General features: G+C 35.4%; 1 long non-coding RNA gene across 1 annotated transcript in view; it reads left to right on the forward strand.

Moving 5' to 3' along the window:
• Window positions 1-12,837, forward strand: part of LOC137232599 (uncharacterized) — a 237,501-nt gene that overhangs the window by 13,246 nt on the left and 211,418 nt on the right. The window lies entirely within an intron of this gene.

The raw sequence follows: 12,837 nt of genomic DNA on the forward strand, positions 1-12,837 counted from the left end.
AATGCTTTCAGTTTTTCACCATTGAGGATGATGTTGGCTGTGGGTTTGTCATATATGGCCTTCATTATGTTGAGGAGAGTTCCCTCTATGCCTACTCTCTGGAGGGTTTTTATCATAAATGGGTGTTAAATTTTGTCAAAAGCTTTCTCTGCATCTATTCAGATGACCATATGGTTTTTCTCCTTCAATTTGTTAATATGGTGTATCACATTGATTTATTTGAGTATATTGAAGAATCCTTGCATTCCTGGAATAAACCCCACTTGATCATGGTGTATGATTCTTTTAATGTGCTGTTGGATTCTGTTTGCTAGTATTTTGTTGAGGATTTTTGCATCTATGTTCATCAGTGATATTGGCATGTAGTTTTCTTTCTTTGTGACATCCTTGTCTGGTTTTGGTATCAGGGTGATGGTGGCCTTGTAGAATGAGTTTGGGAGTGTTCCTCCCTGTGCTATATTTTGGAAGAGTTTGAGAAGGATAGGTGTTAGCTCTTCTCTAAATGATTGATAGAATTTGCCTGTGAAGCCATCTGGTCCTGGGCTTTTGTTTGTTGGAAGATTTTTAATCACAGTTTCAATTTCAGTGCTTGTGATTGGTCTGTTCATATTTTCTATTTCTTCCTGATTCAGTCTTGGCAGGTTGTGCATTTCTAAGAATTTGTCCATTTCTTCCAGGTTGTCCATTTTATTGGCATAGAGTTGCTAGTAGTAATCTCTCATTATCTTTTGTATATCTGCAGGGTCAGTTGTTACTTCTCCTTTTTCATTTCTAATTCTAATGATTTGAGATTCTCCCTTTTTTCTTGATGAGCCTGGCTAATGGTTTATCAATTTTGTTTATCTTCTCAAAGAACTAGCTTTTAGTTTTATTGATCTTTGCTATAATTTCCTTCATTTCTTTTTCATTTATTTCTGATATGATCTTTATGATTTCTTTCCTTCTGCTAACTTTGGGGGTTTTTTGTTCTTTTTTCTGTAATTGCTTTAGTTGCAAGGTTAGGATGTTTATTCGAGATGTTTCCTGTTTCTTAAGGTAGGATTGTATTGCTATAAACTTCCCTCTTAGAACTGCTTTTGCTCATCCCATAGGTTTTGGGTCATCGTGTCTCCATTGTCATTTGTTTCTAGGTATTTTTTTATTTCCTCTTTGGTTTCTTCAGTGATCACTTCGTTATGAAGTAGTGTATTGTTTAGCCTACATGTGTTTGTAATTTTTACAGATCTTTCCCTGTAATTGATAATCTAGTCTCGTAGCATTGTGGTCGGAAAAGATACTTGATACAATTTCAATTTTCCTAAATCTACCAAGGCTTGATTTGTGACCCAAGATATGATCTATCCTGGAGAATGTTCCATGAACACTTGAGAAAAATGTGTATTCTGTTGTTTTTGGATGGAATGTCCTATAAATATCAATTAAGTCCATCCTGTTTAATGTATCATTTAAAGGATTTGGATTTCCTTATTTATTTTCATTTTGGATGATCTGTCCATGGGTGAAAGTGGGGTGTTAAAGTCCCCTACTATGAGTGTTTTACTGTTGATTTCCCCTTTTATGGCTGTTAGTATTTACCTTATGTATTGAGGTGCTCCTATGTTAGGTGCATAAATATTTACAATTGTTATATCTTCTTCTTGGATCGATCCTTTGATCATTATGTAGTGTCCTTCTTTGTCTCTTCTAATAGTCTTTATTTTAAAGTCTATTTTGTCTGATATGAGAATTGCTACTCCAGCTTTCTTTTGGTTTCCATTTGCGTGGAATATCTTTTTCCATCCCCTCACTTTCAGTCTGTATGTGTCTCTAGGTCTGAAGTGGGTCTCTTCTAGACAGCATATATATGGGTCTTGTTTTTGTATCCATTCAGCTAATCTGTGTCTTTTGGTGGGAACATTTAATCCATTTACGTTTAAGGTAATTATCAATATGTATGTTCCTATTCCCATTTTCTTAATTGTTTTGGGTTTGTTATTATAGGTCTTTTCCTTCTCTTGTGTTTCTTGCCTAGAGAAGTTCCTTTAGCATTTGTTGTAAAGCTGGTTTGGTGGTGCTGAACTCTCTCAGCTTTTGCATCTGTAAAGGTTTTAGTTTCTCCATCAAATCTGAATGAGATCCTTGCTGTGTAGAGTTTTCTTGGTTGTAGGTTTTTATCCTTCATCACTTTGAATATGTCCTGCCAGTCGCTTCTGGCTTGCAGAGTTTCTGCTGAAAGATCAGGTGTTAACATTATGGGGATTCCCTTGTATGTTATTTGTTGTTTTTCCCTTGCTGCTTTTAATATGTTTTCTTTGTATATAGTTTTTGACAGTTTGATTAATATGTCTTGGCATGTTTCTCCTTGGATTTTTCCTGTATGGGACTCTCTGTGCTTCCTGGACTTGATTAACTATTTCCTTTCCCATATTAGGGATGTTTTCAACTATAATCTCTTCAAATATTTTCTCAGTCCCTTTCTTTTTCTCTTCTTCTTCTGGAACCCCTATAATTCGAATGTTGGTGCGTTTAATGTTGTCCCAGAGGTCTCTGAGACTGTCCTCAGTTCTTGTCATTCTTGTTTCTTTATTCTGCTCTGCAGTAGTTATTTCCACTATTCTATCTTCCAGGTCACTTATCCGTTCTGCCTCAGTTATTCTGCTATTGATCCCTTCTAGAGTATTTTTAATTTCATTTATTGTGTTGTTCATCGTTGCTTGTTTCATCTTTAGTTCTTCTAGGTCCTTGTTAAATGTTTCTTGCATTTTGCAAGATTTGCAAGATTCTTGCATTCTTCCAAGATTTTGGATCATCTTTACTATCATTATTCTGAATTCTTTTTTTAGGTAGACTGCCTATTTCCTCTTCATTTGTTAGGTCTGCTGGGTTTTTATCTTGCTCCTTCATCTGCAGTGTGTTTTTCTGTCTTCTCATTTTGCTTATCTTGGTTCAGCTAAATTTGGTTCAGTGAGTTGTGTAGGCTTCCTGGTGGAGGGGACTAGTGCCTGTGTTCTGGTGGATGAGGCTGGATCTTGTCTTTCTTGTGGGCAGGTCCACGTCTGGTGGTTTGTTTTGGGGTGTCTGTGGCCTTATTATGATTTTAGGCAGCCTCTCTGCTAATGGGTGGGGTTGTGTTCCTGTCTTGCTAGTTGTTTGGCATAGGATGTCCAGCACTGTAGCTTGCTGGTCGTTGAGTGAAGCTGGGTGTTGGTGTTGAGATGGAGATCTCTGGGAGATTTTCACCATGTGATATTACGTGGAGCTGGGAGGTCTCTTGTGGACCAGTGTCCTGAAGTTGGCTCTCCCACCTCAGAGGCACAGCACTGACTCCTGGCTGCAACACCAAGAGCCTTTCATCCACATGGCTCAGAATAAAAGGGAGAAAAAGTAGAAAGAAAGAAAGAAAGAAAGAAAGAGGATAAAATAAAAGTAAGGTAAAATAAAGTTATTAAACTAAAAAAAATAATTTTTAAGAAAAAAAATTTTTTTAAGTAAAAAAAAAAAAAAAAGGACAGGTAGAACCCTAAGACAAATGGTGAAAGCAAAGCTATACAGACAAAATCTCACACAGAAGCATACACATACACACTCACAAAAAGAGGAAAAGGGGAGAAAATAATAAATCTTGCTCTCAAAGTCCACCTCCTCAATTTGGGATGATTTGTTGTCTATTCAGGTATTCCACAGATGCAGGGTACATCACGTTGATTGTGAGATTTAATCCGCTGCTCCTGAGGCTGCTGGGAGTGATTTCCCTTTCTCTTCATTGTTGCACATCTCCTGGGATTCAGCTTTGGATTTGGCCCCGCCTCTGCATGTAGATTACATTTTACATTGCTGTCCTTTTTAACCCTAGTTATTAAATAGTTCATTTATTTCCTATTCAAAATCTAGTTGACATGAAAAATTGAAACTGTTAGATAATTCAGAATAGTTGGACATTGAAAATTATGTTCATTCATTCGTAGGATAATTATTAATCTTCTGGATGCTTAACAGGTTAGACAACCTTTGAGGGGTTTACAATATAGTGGTGGAGTCATACATGAATAAACACATAAATAATTATGTAATTTAATATCAGTAGTGATAAGTGCTATTAAGAAAAGAGAAAGATAAAGAGCTATTGAGCAACATGGGGTGCTCTGTAGATATAGTGATGAGGGAAGAACTCTCAGTAAGGGAATATGTGAATAGTGCCTTGAAGGAAGTGAGGAAGTGAGCTGGGCTAATATCTGGGGGTAAGAGTCTTTCAGGCCCAGAGAAGAACGTACAAAGATTATGAGGTAGTCATGTGCATCTTTGAGGAACAGGAAGGAAGCCAGTGATGCCAACTCCTGTGAGAAAGAGAACAATGGAGATCAAAAAGGTGATGAATGACCACATTATGAAGAGCCTTAAGGTGAAATAAAGATTTTGGATTTTATTCTAATTATCATAGGGAGTCATTGGAAGGTTTTGAACAGGGCGTAGATTTGAATTTAGATGTAGGGTATATGAGAAAGAGGAGAAAATGAACTATTTAATAACTAGGGTTAAAAAGGACAGCAATGCAAAATGTAATCTTTTAATGTTTAGCTAAGAATGATTACAAATCTGTACAAATCAATTATAAAAAAATAAAAGCTTTATTGTTGTGGTTTCTTAATTGGTTTAAGATACATCAGGGTCAGAAAAGTTATTTCCTTTATTGTTCCCCTTTAGCCTTCCTCCATAAAGTCTGTCATCAACCTCTACTCATGACAGTATTGTGGCAAAAATACCATGTGTCTGTGAAAAGATGATATAACTTATAAGGAAAAGACAACGACATTTAAAGCAGTAAAATCATTAAGTGACTCACCCTGTGATTACTCAGTAAGTAAAGCTTAAGAGATATGGACGGAAGCTCACTGTTGATTTTTTTTTTTCTTTAAAGCAGAGAAGTTTAGGAGAAGGATAGTAGTCCCTAGATGATGATGGTAGTAGAGAGTGGGAATAGTCGCTCATCTGTAGGCATTTGTTGAAAGCTTAACTGTGTGCAAACCCATAACGTAGTGAGCAAGAGCAAACAGAGCCCTTGCCCTCACTGGGCTTACAATCTGGTGCATGATAGGGCCTAGGGGCTTGTAACAGACATTAATCAAGTAATCGCAAAAACAAAAATATCACTGTAGTGGCAGCATGTAACAGGACAGAGATGCATGTTGCCAGAGTGCTTTTAATAGGAGGAGTAATGTCTTGGTATGGATGTCAAGGAAGGCTTCCTGATGGCATGATTATGAGTTGTTATGTGAAAGTTGAGGAAGAGTTAACTAGGCAAAGAGTGATCCAGGAAGAGGGAACAACATATACAATGGCCCTGTGGTAGGAGGTAGTATGGTACATATTCATATGTAAAGAAGACCCATGTGGCAGGAGCCCAGAGGATGAAGGGTAGCATTGTGCAAGATGAAGGTGGATAGTCATGTAACAAACAGATAATGGCTTACAGGCCACATGGTTTGAGGAAAATCACTGTGGTTACAGTGTGGAGAATGGATTGAGGCCAGGGGAGGGAGTGGAGGAAAGGAACATAAAGAAAAGATTAGGAAGATCGATAGGTAGGAGTCTGTTGCAGTAGTCTAGGTGAGAGATGAGGGTAGTTTGGACACAGTGGGACAGATCTAGGGCAACCTCAACTACCAGGGGGAGCAGAATAGGTGGGGGGAGCCAAAGTAACTCAGTCTTAAAGACAGACACGGATGCTAAGATGCAGTACAGCAGGATGGTTAAGTCTTTGGGCTTTGCAATAAGCTCTTCCTTATTTGGGTTTGAAACACAGCTGTTCTACCTACTGCTGTGTGACTTTAGACAAGTTCCTTTTAAACTGGGGATAATAGCACCTGTATGACAGATTATTATAGGGATTAGATCAGACTGTGTGTAACAAAATGCTGAACTAGCATTCAGTAATTACAGTATTGTCACTTTCTGGAATTTAGCAGTCACTTCCAGAAAAAGATGTTACAGGGAAAAAAACAGTTTTTCTATGTTTGTTGGAAATCTTTAGAGAAAAAAAATCCACAAATACATAAATTTACTGACCATCTGCTTTGTGCAGTCACTTGCAAAAACAATATATGTTGATTATTGATTGTAGTTTTGAATTCGATATATGCTTTAACAGAAAATGGGGCCCCATGTAAAGATATTGACATAGATATGAAATTTGTGACCCTAACATCTGCGATTAAAATTTTTGTCCATCTTTATTTTATATAACATAAAAAGCAAACAAACAAAACCAAAATGTGGAAAAGTGTCCCTTTAGACACAATTACATGCTATCATTTTCTAAACTTCATTGTTTACTTACTCTTAAAGGCTTATATGAGTTAATTAACGTCCTGTGAATCACAAGTCAATTATTTTGCAACGAAGCATAAAATTAGTTTAAGAGATCTATACATAGGCAGGACATGGTGTATTGACTTCTCTTCAGAAGTGGATCAAAAAAAAATGTGTGACAAGAAAAAAATATAGATGGCATGTTAGGTGGTCAGTAACTAATTGTGCTTTTAGTGTAAGAGCAAAAAAATGCCTGATCGGAATTCTAAAAAACATGCTTTAGCATTTTTGCTTTAAACTTAATGATGGCTTCATAAACGTAAAATTAGTCTCCAAATGTGATTCAATTCAAGCACATTGTTATTTTACACACCTAAATGAGATAATGTATGTTAAGTGCCCAGCCCAGTGACTGGCATCTAGTATTTGTAGAATAAATGTTCTTCCTTCCTGTTCCTCTAAGGTGCCCTCTACAGCAAATGAACTTATTTATTTAATTGTAAATTTTACCAAAATAACATTTTCTTTTATTATTATATATATTATGTTGGTTTTTGAAATTCTATGTGTACTACATGCTCATTGCAGGTAACTTGGAAAATACAGAAAACAACAACAGAAAGGTCACCTGTGATTTCACCCTAGAGAGAAATACTTGTGTTATTTAAGTATATGTCCATTTTACACATTTTTCTAGAATATTCAATTTGGAATTCATAATCTTGGCTTTTAGACAGCCTGTTCAATAAAGCACATGATAAGGAGACTTAGCCAACTAGTCTATGTTGTTATTTTTGAAGAACAGAATAGACCCTAATTGCTAAATTGCCAATCTGTCCATATGTTTTTTTCATTTGCTCAAAATTTTTAAAATAAGCTTTATTTTAAAAAGCAGTTTTAGATTTACATAAAAATGCAGAGATATATAGAGAACTCCCAGGTACCCTGTACCCAGTTTCCTCTATTATTAACATCTTACATTAGTATGGCATATTTGTTATAATTAATGAACTAATATTGATATACATACTATTTATAACTAAAGCTCATACTTTTTTCAGATTTTGTTAGTTTTTACCTAATGTCCTTCCTCTGTTCCAGAATCTCATCCAGGATATTACATTACATTTAGTTGTCTTGTCTCCTTAGGCTCCTCTTGGCTGTGACAGTTTCTCAGATTTTCCTTATTTTTGATGACCTTGACAGTTTTGAGGAGTACCGGTCATATATTTTGTAGAATGTCCTTCAACTGGAATTTTTTAATGTTTTTCTCATGATTTGCCTGGAGTTAAGAGTTTTTGGTAGGAAGATCACAAAAGTAAAGTACCATTTTCATCACATCGTATCAAGTAAATATTATCAACATGCCTTTATCATTATTGATGTTGACGTTGATTACCTAGCTGAGGTAGCGTTTGTCAAGTTTCTACAATATGAAGTTATTCTTTTTATCCCCCCTTTCCATAATGTACTTTTTGGAAGGAAGTCACTCTACACAGTCCACAGTAAAGGGAAATAGCTTTAGTGTGGAGTAGCTATATAAATTATTTGGAATTCTTTTGCATGGGAGATTTGCCCTTTCTTTCCTCTTCTCTCCTCTTCTTTCCCTTTCTCTCTCTCTGTCTCTCTCTCTGTCAATATGGACTCATGGATATTTCATTTATACTTTGGGCTATAATCTAATACTCCTTTATTTATTTTGCTGCTAAAATTGTTGCAGCTTTAACCATTGTGAGCTCTTTCAGTTGGCTTCTGTGTCCCTTTAACATGTACCCATAATTGGAATTCTTTTTTTGGAGTACTTTCTTACATTCTGGTACTACAAGATGCTCCAGATTTATTTTAGAAATTTCCTGACCCGGTACCAACCCGTTTGTAATTAAAATTAAAATCAGTAGGCTCTAGAAATCAGACTGCCTTATTTCAAATCCTGGCTTAACCGTTTGCCAGCTTTGTGACCTAGAACTGTTTTACCTTTTGAGGGGGTAGACAGAGCACAGTTTCCTCATCTGCATTAGGGCAGGGATTTTTTTTTTGTTTTCTTTTTCTCTAGTGTATCGCTATTACCTAGAATTGTGTCTGGTACCTAATGGTGTTCAATAAATAGATATTTGTTTAGTGAATACATGAAAAGTGGGTAGGAATATTAGTTTACAAATTCATATCAACAATAAATAGAATATGGCTTTGTGTTCTTATTTTGTCCTGAAATATCTGTCTAGTTTATTATTTTTAATTTAACTTCATTATTATCAAAGTTATATATGCATATAGCTTAAAGATTCAAATAGTTCTGTGAGATTTTAAACAGAAGAAAGGTCTTCTAACTCATTCTATGAGGCAACCACATTCAGTTTCCTTAGGTGATTCTTTTGATACTTACCTCCATATGTCTAAATAACATGCTTTTATTGTTGCTTCTTGATTTGTAAATTTTATTCATTGTCTGTTCACTTCCAACCATGGAGGATAAGGATCTACCACCACTCACTCTATTCTTTTTGTCTTCCCATTCTTCTTTCTATATCAGCAAGAGACCATTCAGAGCACACCTGAAATCAAGTTAGTTTTATTATTTGCTGCAGCAAAGGAGACCCAACATCATGCAGAACAAAGATGAGTCTCAAAAGGAGATAGGGAAAGGGTGTTATAAAATTTATGGTGATCTTAGCAGGGATTGGTCAGAATTTGCTGATGGAGCATCAGTGGTTTTATTTTTTAAAAACTATGAGACCATGCAGAATTATCCTTGCATCAGTTTATTTGTGGTTTAATCTTGCCTATAGGAGTCTGAATGAACTGGTGTTCATTGTGAGAGTCTAATAAATATTATTGCTTGGTTTGGTACAATTCTGTGAGTCAGTGTACTTATTATAAGATGTGATTTCTGATTTAGTTCTCAATTTCTCCCTAATATCCTAGCTTTCAGAAGATATAGAGTATTTCAGTTCATCACTCAATATAGTTCTGTCACAACTGTGATTAAATTAATTTTCATTGTTCACATTTCTACAGCTGTGTTGGCTGTTGAGCCCTGTATTATCCTATTATTCCTTTTCCTTTTCTCACTTTGCTGTCTTACATATAGACTTTTAGTTGACAAGCAATATTAGCAAAGCAGACTCAAAACAGTTCTTACAACCTGGTCTATAAACTTGATGAAGTCCCTGCTCTCTGTTTTTTAATTTGTTCCTCGTTGTGTGTGAACAGTTGAATTGAAACGAATTCAGCAATATTCCTGAAACTGGACACTTTTACCTCTAGCAGTGTCAAGCAGTCAGCAGTCCTGCCAAGCTCTGGTCATGGGATCAATTTTGGACTCAAGATAGCAGATGGGGTAGAGATCTCACTGAATTCATTAATAAAATCAACTTTATTTTTATTGGTTGCTAGTCTTCTTATTATTGAGTTCTAAGTGTTCCTTATGTATTCTTGATACAAGATCTTTTTCAGATGTATTTATTTAGATATTTTCTTATTTTTGTTTTGAATATTTTCTCTTAGTCTGTGGCTAGCATTTTCACTTTCTTAATTGTGTATTTTGAAGGGTCGAAGTTTTTACTTTTATGAAGTCCAATTTATCATTTTTTTCTTTTACAGTTAGATATTTTTGTGTTTAATTTATGAAACATCTTCTGATCCAAAGAATATAACATTTTTTTCTTATTTTTTCTTTAAGTTTTACAGTTTTAACTTTAAAATTTCAGTGTATGACATTTTTGAGTTTATTTTGGTGTATGGTGAGAAGTGGGGGTGGAGGCTTATCTTTTTCTTTTCCTATACAGATGTCCAGTTCTAGCTCCATTTATTGAAAGAACTATAATTTCACTATTGAATTATCTTTGTACCTTTGTCAGAAATCTGTTGATTAGATATGTAAGGGTCAATTTGTGGACTTTTTCCACTGATCTATATGTTTGTTTATCATTATGCCATATTACACTGTCTTGATTACTGTAGCTTTATAATAAATCTTGAAATCAGATGGTGTAAATCCTCCAACTTTGATTTTTTAAAAATAGTGTTAACTACTTGAGGCCCCTGGATTTCCATATAAATTTTTTAAAGACTTTATTTTTTTAAGAGCAGTTTTAGATTCACAGCAATATTGAGCAGAAAGCACAGAGATTTCCCATATTCTCCCTGCCCCCACATATGCTAAGCCTGCCCTATTATGAACATCCCCCACGAGAGTGGGACATTTGTTACAATTGATGAACTTACATTGACATATCATAATCACCTTGAGTCCACAGCTTACCTTAGGATTCACTCTTGGTGTTTGTACATTCCATGGATTTGGACAAAGGTATAATGACATGTACCATCATTATAGTATCACACAGAGTGTTTTTATAGCCCTAAAAATCCTCTGTGCTCTACCTATTCATATCTTCCTTCCCAAACCCCAGCTCTTGGCAACTCCTGAGTTTTTACTGTCCTCATAATTTTGCGTTTTCCAAAATGCCATGTAATTTTACAGTATGTAGCTTTTTCAGATTGGAATCACACAATATGTAGCATTTAAAAATGAACTTTTTTCACTTAGTTATATGCATCTAAGTTTCCTCTATATCTTTTCATGGCTTCATAGATCATTTCTTTTTAGCCTTAAATAATATTCCCTCATCTAGATGTACCACAGTTTATTTATTCATTCATCTACTGAAGGGCATCTTGGTTGCTTCCAGGTTTTGACAATCATGAATAAAGCTACTGTAAACATCCACGTGCAGGTTTTTGTGTGGGCATAAGTTTTCGACTCCTTTGGGTAAATACCAAAGAGTGTGAGTACTGGATTATATGGTAAGAGTATATTTAGTTTGTGAGAGATCTCCAAACTATCTTCCAAAGTGGCTGTACCATTTGCATTCGCACCAGCAATGAATAAGAGTTTCTGTTGTGCCACTTCCTGTCTGCTTCTATCCTCTGAAAAAGATTGTAAAAAAATTAATATAATTTCTTCCTTAAGTGTTTGGTAGATATCACCAGTGAACCCATCTCGACCTGGTATTTTTTCTGTTTTGAAAAGTTATTAATTATTGATTCAATACCTGCAATAGATATAGGCCTATTAAAATTGTCTGTTTCTTCTTGTTGAGTTTTGTCAGATTGTGTCTTTAAAGGAATTGGTCCATTTCAGCTAGGTTATCAAATCTGTGGGCATACAGTTAGTTGTTCATAATATTCCTTTATTATCCTTTTAATGTCCATAGGATTTGTAGTGATATCTCCTCTTTCACTTCTGATATTAGTAATTTGTGTCCTCTTTCTTTTGTTCTTAGTCTGTCTAGAAGTTTATCAATTTTATTGATCTTTTCAGAGAAGCAGGTTTTGATTTCATGGCTTTTTATCTATTGATTACCCATTTTCAACTAAATTGATTTCTTCTCTATTATTATTTCTTTTCTTCTGCTTGCTCTGGATTTAATTTAGTCTTCTTCCAAATACATGAGAGATTTAAATGGTAAAAAAAGTCTTATGAGTTGTAGGAGCAAACATGAGTGAAAATTTCATGAAATCCAGAAAGGAAAAGATTGTTTAATCTTATAAAAAGAAAGAACTTAGCATAGCAAAAGCAAAACAAAAGAAATATTTTTACCATACATAGAAAGACAAAAGGCAAATTGAAAAAATTTGCAATTTTTATCACAGACCAAGTACTAATATACAAGTAGCCTCTAAAACGGAGAAGAAAAAAAGACAACCACTCTATAGAAAATGGGCTAGTAATTTTTTTTTTTTTTTTTTTTTTTTTTTTGCGGTACGCGGGCCTCTCACTGTTGGGCCTCTCCCGTTGCGGAGCACAGGCTCCAGACGCGCAAGCTCAGCGGCCACGGCTCACGGGCCCAGCCGCTCCGCGGCATGTGGGATCTTCCCGGACCAGGGCACAAACCCGTGTCTCCTGCATCGGCAGGCAGACTCTCAACCACTGCGCCACCAGGGAAGCCCTGGACTAGTAATTTGAATAGCTCATGAAATGGTTCTTAAAAATAAAAGCATAAAACAATGCCCATTTATAATGAGAGAAATGCAAATTAACATACAGTGAAACATAATTTTTACCTATCATATTGGCAAAAATCCAAAACTTTGATAACCTTCATTATTGGTGAAGCTATGGGGAAAATGGGTGTTCTCATGTATTGCTGATAGGAATCAAAATAATATAATAATTTGGAGAGGCATTTGTCAACATCTAGCAAAATTATATGTACATTTATACTTTGATCTAGCAATCTAATTTCTAGAGCTCTAGAAGGTACAGTAGCAAAATGGAGTAAAGAAGCAAAAAGGCAAAGAACAAAAGTGAAAAGCTTTTCATTCCAGCGTTATTTGTGATAGCAAAAGTCTGGCAATTTCCAAACTTTTCCCTGTTCATCAGCAGGGCACTGTGGACACTACACAATAAATTATCATGCGGCTGTAGAAGAGAATGAGGACTATCTTTTATAGAGGACCTCCAGTATATCTAGTATCAATAAAAAAAAAAAAGTAAGGTGTAGAAAAGAGTGCGTTTATGTTACTGTATTTTTAAGGGGTGAATGGAGG

Source organism: Pseudorca crassidens, chromosome 10 (assembly GCF_039906515.1).
Source record: "Pseudorca crassidens isolate mPseCra1 chromosome 10, mPseCra1.hap1, whole genome shotgun sequence".
NCBI lineage: Eukaryota > Metazoa > Chordata > Mammalia > Artiodactyla > Delphinidae > Pseudorca > Pseudorca crassidens.